Source organism: Arachis hypogaea, chromosome 15 (genome assembly GCF_003086295.3).
Source record: "Arachis hypogaea cultivar Tifrunner chromosome 15, arahy.Tifrunner.gnm2.J5K5, whole genome shotgun sequence".
Classification (NCBI taxonomy): domain Eukaryota; kingdom Viridiplantae; phylum Streptophyta; class Magnoliopsida; order Fabales; family Fabaceae; genus Arachis; species Arachis hypogaea.
Window position 1 is genome coordinate 118,305,818 of NC_092050.1, and position 13,678 is coordinate 118,319,495.

At 38.7% G+C, this 13,678-nt stretch overlaps 1 long non-coding RNA gene across 1 annotated transcript; it reads left to right on the top strand.

Annotated features, from left to right (window-relative positions):
- Positions 1-5,323: 5,323 nt before the first annotated feature.
- On the top strand, positions 5,324-5,899 carry LOC140179527 (uncharacterized). The gene is made up of 2 exons (XR_011873023.1): positions 5,324-5,458; positions 5,553-5,899. It is a non-coding gene; the product is annotated as an uncharacterized lncRNA (long non-coding RNA).
- The last annotated feature ends 7,779 nt before the right edge of the window (positions 5,900-13,678 follow it).

Consider the following 13,678-nt stretch of genomic DNA (forward strand, 5'->3'; position numbering starts at 1 on the left):
ACCACTTGTACGGAGTAAGGTTTAGCGTCTTTTCTGATCATAAGAGTCTTAAATACATATTTGATTAGAAAGAGCTTAATATGCGTCAGAGGAGGTGGATGGAGTTGTTAAAAGATTACGATTTTAAACTGAGTTATCATCCTGGAAAGGCGAATGTGGTAGTAGATGCATTGAGTCAGAAGTCCTTGACAATTGCTTGGATGAAAATCAAGGAGGAGGAGTTAGTGAGTAAGTTTATGGATCTTAAGTTGGATATTGGTGAAGTTGCCGGAAGAGCTTGCTTGAATCAGTTACAGATCTTAAGTGACTTTAAATCCGAATTCCTAAAGGCTCATCAAAACGATGACGTGTTACCTAAGGTGTTGCCAGCTATCGATCAAGGGAAGCAGTGGAGAGTGTCATGGGATCAAGATGGATTGTGGAGATTCAAGGGTAGAATCATTGTGCCGGATGTTAGGACTTTGCGGCAAGATATATTGAGAGAAGCGCACAACAGTAGATTTTTTATTCACCCTGGGAGTTCTAAGATGTACCACGATCTGAAGACTATGTTCTAGTGGCCTGGTATGAAGAAGGATGTGGCGGAATATGTCTCAAAATGCCTGATGTGTGAGAAGGTGAAGATAGAACATCAAAAGCCGTCAGGAATGCTACAGCCACTCAAAATTCCTCAGTGGAAGTGGGAAGGAATCACGATGGATTTTGTGACCGGTTTACCGAGGACAAGGTCGGGATTTGATGCGATTTGGGTGATCATGGATCACTTAACCTAATCCGCTCATTTTCGTCCTATTCAAGTGAACTGTTCTATGGAAGAGTTAGCAAGGTTGTATAGAAAGGAGATAGTAAGGTTGCATGGTGTGCCGTCGAGCATAGTATCGGACCGTGATCCCTGATTCACTTAAAGGTTTTGGAGAGTTTTCCAAAGAGCTTTTGGTACGAAGCTATGTCTCAGTACCGCATATCGTCTGCAAACTGACGGACAATCGGAAAGGACTATTCAAACATTGGAGGATATGCTGAGAGCGTGTGTTTTGGATCAACCCGGAAGTTTGGATCGATACATGCCATTGGTGGAGTTTGCGTACAACAACAGCTTTCATGCGAGCATAGGGATGGCTCAGTATGTGGCTTTGTATGGACGGGAGTGCCAGTCTCTACTTTGTTGGTATGAATCTGGTGAAGCCAAGACTACCGAGAGCATTAAGAAGATTCGTGCAAGGATTCTAACTGCTCAGAGTTGACAAAAGAGTTATGCAGGCCAGAGGTGGAAACCGGTAGAATTTGTAGTGGGAGAACATGTATTCCTAAGGGTTACACCGACTACTAGGATTCGAAGAGCAATTAAGACCAAGAAATTGAATCCGAGGTATATAGAACCGTTTGAGATTCTAAGGCGATTCGGCCCAGTGGCGTATCAAGTTGCTTTGCCACCTCATCTGTCTAACCTGCATGACGTATTCCACGTGTCACAACTTCGAAAGTATATGTCGGATGCGGCTCATGTGTTGGAGCCTGGATCGGTCGAGTTGAGAGAGAATTTGACATTTCAAGTGACACCAGTGAGGATCGATGACACTAGTGTGAAGAAGCTACGAGGAAAGAAAGTTTCATTGGTTAAGGTCGCTTGGAAGAGAGAAGGAGTTGAGGAGCATACGTGGGAATTGGAGTCTGAGATGTGAAAGAATTATCCTGAGCTATTCTCAAGTAATTCAAATTTTGAGGGCAAAATTTCTTATTTGGTGAGGAGAATGTAAGAACTACAATTAATCAACCGGTTAATTAAGTGATTATATTGCCCAAATTAGATTCTGAAAAGTTGGAGCGAGAATTTGAGGATTTAAAGGTGATTTTTGGACTCAGTAGGTCTTTCGGAGTCAGAAAATGTATTTTCTGCAAAAAACTGTGAAAAATTGTGAACCGGTAGTTGAACCGGTTGAACCGGTACAAGTCTGCCTGGTGTCGCACGAGAAAAAGTGAAAACAGTAAGAAATCTTAGAAAAATATCAGAAGTAAAAAATTGGGCATTAATTTTAAAGATTTGGCCTGAAGTTGGGCCAAACGGGCTTAAAACGCTAACGGATTGAACCGGACCCAAGTTGGGCCCAAGCCCAACATATATAAGGGTTCATTAATAAACCCTAACCTCATAAACACACACACACTTCAAGTTTGAGAGAGGGAATGAGAGGAAGAAGAGAATACTATTCACACCTCTCTTCTCTTGATGATATCTTGAGCTACGGAGCTTCGATTTGCGTGCCGTCAGCGGCTACACGTTCCTTGTGAAGAGCTCTACAAAACCTATGTAAGAAACTGGTAAGAAAAGTTCGAAATCTTCTCAGTTCTTCTCCTCTAAATTTCGGGTTTCTAGGGTTTTGGATTAAGTGAGTTTTTGTGATTTTGGATGTTTAGGTTTGCTCTAATCCTTGCTTAGCATTGGATTTGTGCTATCAAATCTGTTGGACAAGGTAAGGGATATTAAACCCTTGTGATTTTATGTTTATGATGAACCCTAGGTTGATTTGTGGTGATTTATATGTATATAGCTTGATTATTGTGAGTTTGGGAGCTATTAGAGCTTGTTGGTGCTTGTTGGAGCTATATTGAAAGCTTGGTTTAGGGTTGAGAGCTTGCTTGTGCTCAATTTTGGGTTTTGGATGTATTGGGAATCGGCCAAGGTATGGTTTCAGTTTTCTCTATGTAGTATATAATATTCATGGATACTTAGGCTAGTAACCTATAGGATGGGTATGAATTATAATGGTTGATGAGTTGTGAATATTGATGTATGATGATTTATTATGAATTGGTGATGATATGGTGATGATGATTGATTATGTGAATTTGAAAAGTGAATTGTGATAATATGTGTGATGTTGGAATTGATGAATTGGTAAAGTGGTTGGAAAAATGTGAAAGAAGATTGATTCGAATGTGTTATATATGATATATTGATGTTGAGAAGGAGGAGGATGAAATGTGAAGGAAAATGTGGGAAGATAGGTGTAATGTGGCACAAAGTGTAGATTTTGATGAGAAATGGAGTTTGGAATGGTTTAGTATGGTTTTGGGTCGTGTTTTACAAGCATTCATGGAAATTGTGAAGTTTGGTAAAATTGGGTTTTGGTGAACTTTGTCTGATCATAACTTTTTCGATTTTCAAAATTGATTGAAATTGGCTTAGAATTAAAGTTTATTGAAAACTCTTCGAAACGATATAAAGTTTGAAAGATTTGGAATTTTGTTGAGGAAGTTATGATCATTCAAAGATGGTGTTGAAAATCTGAAATTTTGTAAAGTTGTAGAATTTCAGGATTTCTGATATGTGCGCACGCACAGCCCTGTGCGGATGCACAACCCTGCGAAAATATCGATTTGTGCGGACGCACCAACCTGTGCGCATGCACAGGCAGGAAAATGCGTTCTGCTGGCAGCGTTAGCACAGCTTGTGCGCGTACACATCAATGAAGAATTGCGACCTGTGCGTACGCACAGCCCTGTGCGCACGCACACGTCGGGGAGGGTCGTCTGTTGGGGGCGCTAGCACACCATGTGTGAGTGAACAGACTTTGTAAATTTTGACACCTGTGCATACGCACACGTTTTAAAACTTTCCAGAGCGTGCGCGCGCATACCATTTTGCGGCCGCACACGCCCTGTTTCTCAAATTTTTCTTTGTTTTCAACTATTCTACCTTTCCAACAAGGTTGCAAGCTTCTCTAACACCATTTTAGGAATCTTGGGCATAGTTTTGAATATTTAAAATATGGGAAAGAATTTAATGGCTTTAAATTATATTATTTGAAAAACTTAGAAGATGGAGGCCTAGGTTTCAGGTGTTCGGGGGATGGCTTGATGGTATGTGAAGAATGGTTGATGTATGAGATGAGAATTGAGGAACTGTTGAGTTCAAAATGGACATGTGAATTGACAATGGTTGAGATGAGTCGAGGACTCGAAGGAGTGATGAGGAATAACTGATGTATTGAAAATGTTTTCTAAAAACCACTGTACTACTATTTTTATATTGAGATTATGAGACGCTATACGTCCGGCAGGGACATGTGGTTGGATCCCTCCTGTCGAGGTAGCGGCGGCGGCGTAAAGGCGATGGTTCATCCCGCTTGCGCTTAGATGCAAGATCGGTGGCAAGATTATCCCGCTCGCATCCCTTCGGATCAATAGAGCGTGCAGGCGCAAAACCCTAGACAGTGATCCGAGCACTATATCTTGAGGGAGTTCCATATGATGATTCCGAAGGGCGACATCTCCATGGAGATGTGTCGAGTTGGCAGTTGAACCGACAATGTGATATCATAGCCAATAGGGCAGGCATTCATCATGTGCATTTTCTATCTGTTTGTATACCTTAACTACTTGTAATGGTTTGCCTAATTGCTATTTGAATTAATTGCCTTATATGCCAATACTTGTGTTTTACTTGCATTGTATATTATCTGTGTTTTCTACTGGGATTGAGGAGGTTCGGAAGGCGGTGGCGATGGGATTGCATGGAGGATCGGTGGGTGAAGGCTGTGGGACAGCGGTGTATGATTAGAATAGAAATCCCTTAAGATAGAATACCCTGTTCATTTATGATAAGAGTTATATATATATGCTTTATGATTTTAGTATGCTTTAAGATTGAATCTTGTGATGGATATGAAGGCTAGGATTGCCTTTGGCATCCCGGGATCTTATATCCTACATCACTGGGCACTGTCACCATACTGAGAACCTTCAGTTTTCATACCATATTTCTGTTGTGTTTTTCAGATGCAAGTCGCAACCCACCTCGGTGAGTTGTCTAGTTGGTGACAGAAGCGGAGGATCCAGATACTTCTTTTTGAGTCTTTTTTATTTATTTTGTATATGTCTCTCACTTTCGTATCTTGTTTTGCCTAGAGGCTTGTATTTGAGAGAACAAAACTTGTATAAGATGTTTTTACTGTCTGGTTTTGTATATCTGTATATTGCTAGCTGGCTTAAACTCTGCGAGCCGTGGCTAGATTCCTATGATATTCTACTATTATATTTTGATATATCTTATCTATATCTTATGCTTTAAGTTAGTAGCTTCGTTAGTACGTTTTGCGCTTTTGAAACCCTGTTTTTGAGCAATATCCTTCATCGGGCTTTTACATTATACTATTTTCTCTCTCTCTCTCTCTCTCTCTCTCTCTCTATATATATATATATATATATATATATATATATATATATGAGCTTAGAACTGTCGTAATCTCTGATTAACCTTTGCTTTACGACGTGAGGTAAAGCTGGGGCTAATTAGGGTGTTACAGTTAGTCCTTTAATCGAGCTTCATCCCTCTCAAAGATCCCTGAAGCGAATGTTACTCATTTGTCTTTGCTGTATTAGTTTGGATGTCGTTAAGCGACTAAAGATGGGTCAAATTATTCATATGCTTGAGGTAGATGATGTTGCATTTCGTTATGTCCTTTATAGGCTTTTCAGAAAAATAATAACAAGATCTATATGCCAATTCAATTTGCCTTAAATAGCTAACTCTTGTTTTGTTTATTAATTAGGAAATTCTTACACTTAAAGAGAAAGACAATGTGTCTTCTTCTGCAGATGTTTTGAGCAAAAGAGTGCCATATGAATCAAAATATCCAAAGTCCATAAGAAAATCAATATGAAAATAATTGCTTGTATTTTACTTTTGGACATGCAAACTAAGGAGATCAAATTGTTTGTTCTTACGATTTTTTGTATGTCATGAATGAATTAAATTAGTCAATCATTGTGCATATATGCAATACATTGTAGTCACTTGTTCAGGTCATGCACCTTTTTTGATGTATTTGTTTATCTTGGGAACATGGAAGAGATGAGCCTTATAAATGTATCTCAAGATATATCAATTTTCTGTCTGTATGTCGATGTATTTTTGCAATATTACTAATGTGTCATAAAATGACATGAAGAAACTTGTAAGGAATGATACTTTTGGAGATAAATGTGTATGTCCAACAAAATATTATTATGAATTATTGTTATTATTTTTTTTATAAGAATAAACTTTTATAATTCATGATAGTGTCGTTAATTAAAATTAGAAACAAACAATTACGATAGGAATCGTAATAATGAGACATACATTAATATATATAATAATAATTTTCATTGGATGAAAATTAATAGATCTCATTTATTATATTATATATATAATAGTCTATATAGAGATATGACCTTTGAACTGACTCACTTTGAGAATTCTTAATGGTTAAAGTTACCATATATTTGTCAATAGGATATTTTTACGATGAACATAATATTAAAATTTTCCTTTGACCCGCGACTATCATAGTAATTGACAATGTATTTATTATACTTTGATTCTGGACACCTAATACCCTATGGTGCTAGTTAAATGGATATTGGGTATAATTTAAATACTTGTAGAATTAATGATTAGTTAATATGGAATCCATCAACTATGGTAATGAGTTTGAGCTCAATGAAACAAACAATGCCTTGGTCAAGGGGTTTGAATGAATTAAGAAATGAGTTTTTTAGGTCATTTATAATTCATTATAATAATTGTAACAAGTTAGAGTTTGACAATCAAACCGTACTCTAAAAGTTAGTCAAGAGCTAAAAAGATGGAAGGAGTTATATTTTTTGTTCTTCTTGGGTTCTTAGTAAAAATATTATTACTTCATACTATCGGGTCCTCAAGGAGTGTTGCTAGACGCCAACCTTGATTAGTAAATTTAGTATGACTAATCTACTACCCCCTTAGTATTGAACCTATGGGGTCATACACTAATGAGTGTTCTAATCCTTGGTAAATAATTATTTAATTATTATTTTGATTTGATCAAATATGATAATTATATTAATTCAACTAGAATGTTATTATATTCTTTGCTAGCACCATTAATATAACAATATAAATAATTAAATAATCAAATTGAACCTATGGGGTCATACACTAATGAGTTTTTGTAACACCCTAACTACCAAAGCTCACACTTCCGGCTGCGCGACTCTGATAGTTCGGACATTACAACGACTTTTATATTATTTAATACTAAAATATGAGCCTGTTTAAAACTTTAAATCGCAATACCGCTCCCAAAATACTTTCGTTCGACAACATACATCCATAGATACCATACAACTTTCAGAAACTCATAAAGAGTACATCCATATATATACATACATATATATAAACATTATTACAAGCATTAACCAATACAATTCCTATCCCTCTTACATATTATATCAAGATAACGGCGAGGGTACAAAGAATAATAATCTAAAGCAATACAGAGAGCATTTCAACAACTAAATAAACTCTTCGTGACTTCTGCGCCATATCCTGAAAGGGGAAAAATGTAGGGGGGTGTGATGAGTATTTTGGTGAAACATAAATTTCTCCCAAAACACAATTCTAATCGGTAAGTGCACCGGGTCGCATCAAGTAATAAAAACTCACGGGAGTGAGGTCGATCCCACAGGGATTGAAGGATTGAGCAATTTTAGCTTAGTGGTTAATTTAGTCAAGCGAATCAAGATTTGGTTGAGTGTTTTGTGATGTGCAGAAATTAAATTGCATGAAAGTAAAGAGAACAGGGAATTAAAGTGCTGAATCTTAAAGAACAAGAAATTAAATAGCAGAAACTTAGAATGCAAGAAATGTAAATAGCAGAATCTTAAAGTGCAAGAAATGTAAACGGCTGGAATTGTAAAGGGAATTGGGGAATGGATTTGCAGAATTTAAACAAGGAAAAGCTGAATTGCATTAAACAGAAGATAAAAAGGGAATTGGGATTGAAACGGATCTTGAAGCAGTAAAGTAAATGAACATTAAAAACAGTAAACAAAGAATGTAAAATTGAGATCTCAGGACCCAGAGACTAGAAAATCAAGTCTAGATCTCAATGCCTTCCTAGATCCAACAAGAACAATTGCAAGGAAATTGTAAATCGCAAGGAAATTAGATGAGAAGCAAGTAACAGAAACGGAAATTCAATTAAGCAGTAAATAAACAGAGAGATCCAAGGATGAGATTGAAACAGAATTTCTTCAAATCTCCAACCCAAGATCCAAGACAAGTGTAATTGAAATTGAAAACAATAAAACTAAGAGGAAGAGAAGTGAATTCTCCTTCCCCAAGACAAAGAAATTAAAGTTCACTCAATATCAAAAGCTCTCCGAAAACTATTATGAAAATTCCAAAAAGAAAGCTCCCCGAAGAACTTGAATTCTATCCTATTTATACACTTTCTTCAAATGATCTTCAAGCCTTGAGTTGGGCCTTTGCTCTTGGTGGAATTGGGTTGAAAGAGGCCTTGGTTGATTGCTCTTGAAGTTTGAAGAAGAACCAAAGTGAACCAATTGAACCGGGTTTGAGTTTTGCAAAAGTTGGACCAAAAGTTTGAGCCAAAGTTAGGGGGCTAACGTTGGCGCAAACGTTTGGTGCCCAGGGGAGAAATTCATGTGCCAACGTTAGCCTCAAAGTTAGGGGGCTAACGTTGGCGCAAACTTTTGGAGCCCAGGGGAGAATTTTCAAGTTCCAACGTTAGCCTCCAAGTTAGGGGGCTAACGTTGGGGCTAACTTTTCAACCAAAAGTTTGTGCAAAAGTTTGATGCTAACTTTAGGTCCAGCTTTTTGCTTCCTGGTTCAATTTCACTTATTCCATTGTCCTCTCTTCACTCCTAGCCATTCCTTCTTGCTTCAACCTTTCTCCAAGCTTTCTTCACCTATCATTAATCAACCAAACACATCAAAGCTATGCTCAAAATCATGAGATATTCATTCTTTCATAATATGCAACAAATATAGCATAAAACCTCATGAAATGGCATGAATTCATACATGGTTGATTCAATCAAGGGAAACATGAAAATCTACTCAATTAGCTTACTTGTAGCTCAAGAAAGTGCATAATTCTAATGAAAACAAAAGAAAAAGACTAGTGAAACTTTGTCAGTTGCACTTTGTCACCTTTGGAAAGCCCCTCTCTTGGAATCTTTCTGTTCTTCCAACCCCTTTTTGCTTTGTTTCTGCGTTTCATCTTTCCTTTTGTTGTTCTCTCTTTTCTGGCCGTAGGTTTTCCTTGGGGACCTCTCTTCTCAGTGGCCAATACTCTAATATCCTCTTGGGCTTTTTCATCACTCTGCACAATCCTTAGCATTGGGATGTTGTTGTAACTTTCCTGGTCATTTTTCATATAGTCTTTCTTTTCCTTGCTAAATTGTGCCTCTGGTAATACCTTCAGAGTGACACTCTGGTCATGCATCCTGAGAGTTAATTCCCCTTCCTCTACATCTATGATAGCTCTAGCAGTGGCCAAGAATGGCCTTCCCAGTATAACAGAGTCACCATCATCATCGTTTGATTCTAGAACCACAAAATCAGCAGGGTATATAAAACTGTCCATCTTGACCAAAAGATTTTCAATTACACCCCTGGGGTATACCATTGACTTGTCTACCAGCTCCAGAGACATTTGTACTGGTTTGACCTCCTCTATATGCAGCTTTTTCACTAAGGAGGATGGTATTAAGTTAATACTTGCTCCGAGATCGCACATTGCTTTAGTGATGGTTAATTCCCCAATGGTGCAAGGCAACAGGAAGCTCCCTGGGTCCTCAAGCTTGGGAGGAGGCCCCTTTTGAATTAAGGCTCTGCATTCTTCAGTAATCATTATGGTTTCTTTCTCATCCCAGCTTCTTTTCTTGTTGATAAGATCTTTCAGAAATTTGGAATATAGAGGCATTTGCTCAAGTGCTTCAGCCAAGGGAATGTTGATTTCCAGCTTCTTAAAAATCTCAAGGAATTTGTGAAAATGCTGGTCTTTAACCTCTTTGTTGAACCTCTGGGGATATGGCAATGGAGGTGTGATGCTTTTTCTTATTTGTTGCTGTCCCTGAGCTACTTCCTTTGAGCTATGTGGCTGGTTGTCCTTCTCTTTAAGTTTCTCAGTGCTTTTGTTTGGCATCACAACTTGCTCCTTAGCCTCATCTGCCTTTGTTTGCTTCTCATCCTCCGTTGGTTCTTTGATGTTCTCTGCTTGCTTCCTTGTAGTGTCATTGTTGCTTATCAATGTTCTCCCACTCCTTAATTGTATTGCCTTGCATTCCTCCTTGGGATTTGGAATTGTGTCACTGGGCAGTGAGTTTGAAGGTCTCTCAACAGATACTTGCTTGGAGAGTTGCCCCATCTGTCTCTCTAGGCTCTTCAGGGAGGCTTCCTGATTCTTGGTTACCATTTCCTGGTGTTTCAACATTTTGTCTATCATGGCCTCCAAGTAAGTGATTCTTTGGGCTTCAGGTGATACTTGAGGTGGGTTATGAGCTGTGGGTGGTGGATGGTAGGCATTTTGGTTGGTGGGTTGGTTATTAGATTGGTATTGGTTGAGGTTGGGGTAGTTGTTTTGAGGTTTTCTGTAGGGGTTTTGGTTAGTCTGCTGCTGGTTGTGGTTTTGGTTGCTTCTTGGGTTGTGTTGGTTTGAGTTCCTCTGCCATGGTTGTTGGTTTTGGGTATGGTTATCTCCCCATCTGAGGTTTGGGTGGTTCTTCCAGGATGGATTGTATGTATCACCATACACTTCATTTGGTCCTTGGTTGTGCATATACTGTACTTGCTCTTGTTGTTGTTCTTCTTGAGTTTCTTCACTCTGTCCCCATGTGGTTGATGGTTGGCTAGTGTTGACTGCTGCAACTTGGAGACTATCAATCCTCTTAGCCATTTGCTCAAATTGTTGCTGTATTTGCTGCTGCATCATCTTGTTTTGAGCTAGGATTGAATCCACTCCTTCTAGCTCCATTACTCCTCTCCTTTGTGATGGTTGGCGGCCTCTTTGATGAGCAAAGAAATATTGGTTGTTGGACACCATATCAATGAGTTCTTGAGCCTCCTCTGTAGTTTTCATGAGTTGCAAGGAACCTCCAGCTGAATGATCCAAAGCTTCCTGGGATTTCAGTGTTAAGCCTTCATAGAAGTTTTGAAGCTTCTCCCACTCATTAAACATGGCAGGGGGACATTTCCTGATCAGAGCCTTGTACCTCTCCCATGCCTCATAGATGGGTTCGGCCTCCATTTGTGTAAATGTTTGTACCTCAGCCTTTAACCTTATAATCCTCTGAGGTGGATAAAACTTGGCAAGAAACTTGGTTACCAAATCATCCCAGTTGTTGATGCTGTCCCTTGGAAAGGATTCCAACCATTGAGTGGCCTTGTCCCTGAGAGAAAATGGGAATAGCATCAGCTTGTAACTGTCAGGGGGCACTCCATTAGTTTTGACAGTGTTGCATATCCTCAAGAAAGTGGATAAATGTTGGTGTGGGTCCTCAAGTGGTCCTCCACCAAAAGAGCAATTGTTCTGAACCAAAGTGATGAGTTGTGGCTTGAGTTCAAAATTGTTAGCATTGACATTTGGAGCCAAGATGCTGCTCCCACAATGTCTAGGATTTGCAAAGGTATAGGAAGCCAAAACTCTCCTTTGGGGTGGGTTGCCATTGTTGTTGTCTTCTCCACCTGGTGGATTGGTTAAATGTTCCTCCATCTCTTGGAATTCTTCATCTGATTCCTCTTCTCCAACAATATTTTTCCCTCTTTCAGCTCTTCTTAACCTCCTGAGAGTTCTTTCGTCTTGTTCATGAAAATTGGGTATGGCTCTTCTTGTACCTGACATACAAGCAGAACATAGGAACACACAAACCAGTGACACTTCAATCTACTGCTAGAATGAAGTTTTAGTTAGCTTAAGCAAAAATTCAAATAGTTAGTGGGTTAGTCAAAATTAGAGAAAAAAAAGAAAAAGTGCTTGATCTAGATCACCACCTCGCTTAATCATTGTCAATCTAATCAATCCCCGGCAACGGCGCCAAAAACTTTATGAGTATTTTGGTGAAAAATAAATTTCTCCCAAAACACACAATTCTAACCGGCAAGTGCACCGGGTCGCATCAAGTAATAAAAACTCACGGGAGTGAGGTCGATCCCACAGGGATTGAAGGATTGAGCAATTTTAGCTTAGTGGTTAATTTAGTCAAGCGAATCAAGATTTGGTTGAGTGTTTTGTGATGTGCAGAAATTAAATTGCATGAAAGTAAAGAGAACAGGGAATTAAAGTGCTGAATCTTAAAGAACAAGAAATTAAATAGCAGAAACTTAGAATGCAAGAAATGTAAATAGCGGAATCTTAAAGTGTAAGAAATGTAAACGGCTAGAATTGTAAAGGGAATTGGGGAATGGATTTGCAGAATTTAAACAAGAAAAAGCTGAATTGCATTAAACAGAAGATAAAAAGGGAATTAGGATTGAAACGGATCTTGAAGCAGTAAAGTAAATGAACATTAAAAACAGTAAACAAAGAATGTAAAATTGAGATCTCAGGACCCAGAGACTAGAAAACCAAGTCTAGATCTCAATGCCTTCCTAGATCCAACAAGAACAATTGCAAGGAAATTGTAAATCGCAAGGAAATTAGATGAGAAGCAAGTAACAGAAACGGAAATTCAATTAAGCAGTAAATAAACAGAGAGATCCAAGGATGAGATTGAAACAGAATTTCTTCAAATCTCCAACCCAAGATCCAAGACAAGTGTAATTGAAATTGAAAACAATAAAACTAAGAGGAAGAGAAGTGAATTCTCCTTCCCCAAGACAAAGAAATTAAAGTTCACTCAATATCAAAAGCTCTCCGAAAACTATTATGAAAATTCCAAAAAGAAAGCTCCCCGAAGAACTTGAATTCTATCCTATTTATACACTTTCTTCAAATGATCTTCAAGCCTTGAGTTGGGCCTTTGCTCTTGGTGGAATTGGGTTGAAAGAGGCCTTGGTTGATTGCTCTTGAAGTTTGAAGAAGAACCAAAGTGAACCAATTGAACCGGGTTTGAGTTTTGCAAAAGTTGGACCAAAAGTTTGAGCCAAAGTTAGGGGTCTAACTTTGGCTCCAACTTTTCATATCAGCTAGCACAATTTACTGATACCAACGTTGGTGCCAACGTTAGGGGTCTAACTTTGACCCTAACGTTGGCCTTGCCTAGTGTGCTTGTGGCGCCAACGTTAGCCACCAAGTTAGGGGGCTAACGTTGGCGCAAACTTTTGCTCCTCTCCCTTGTATTTTCATGTGCCAACGTTAGCCTCCAAGTTAGGGGTCTAACGTTGGCGCAAACGTTAGGTGGCCAGGGAGGAGTTTCTCATGCCAACGTTAGCCTCAAAGTTAGGGGGCTAACGTTGGCGCAAACTTTTGGTGCCCAGGGGAGAAATTCATGTGCCAACGTTAGCCTCAAAGTTAGGGGGCTAACGTTGGCGCAAACTTTTGGAGCCCAGGGGAGAATTTTCAAGTTCCAACGTTAGCCTCCAAGTTAGTGGGCTAACGTTGGGGCTAACTTTTCAACCAAAAGTTTGTGCAAAAGTTTGATGCTAACTTTAGGTCCAGCTTTTTGCTTCCTGGTTCAATTTCACTTATTCCATTGTCCTCTCTTCACTCCTAGCCATTCCTTCTTGCTTCAACCTTTCTCCAAGCTTTCTTCACCTATCATTAATCAACCAAACACATCAAAGCTATGCTCAAAATCATGAGATATTCATTCTTTCATAATATGCAACAAATATAGCATAAAACCTCATGAAATGGCATGAATTCATACATGGTTGATTCAATCAAGGGAAACATGAAAATCTACTCAA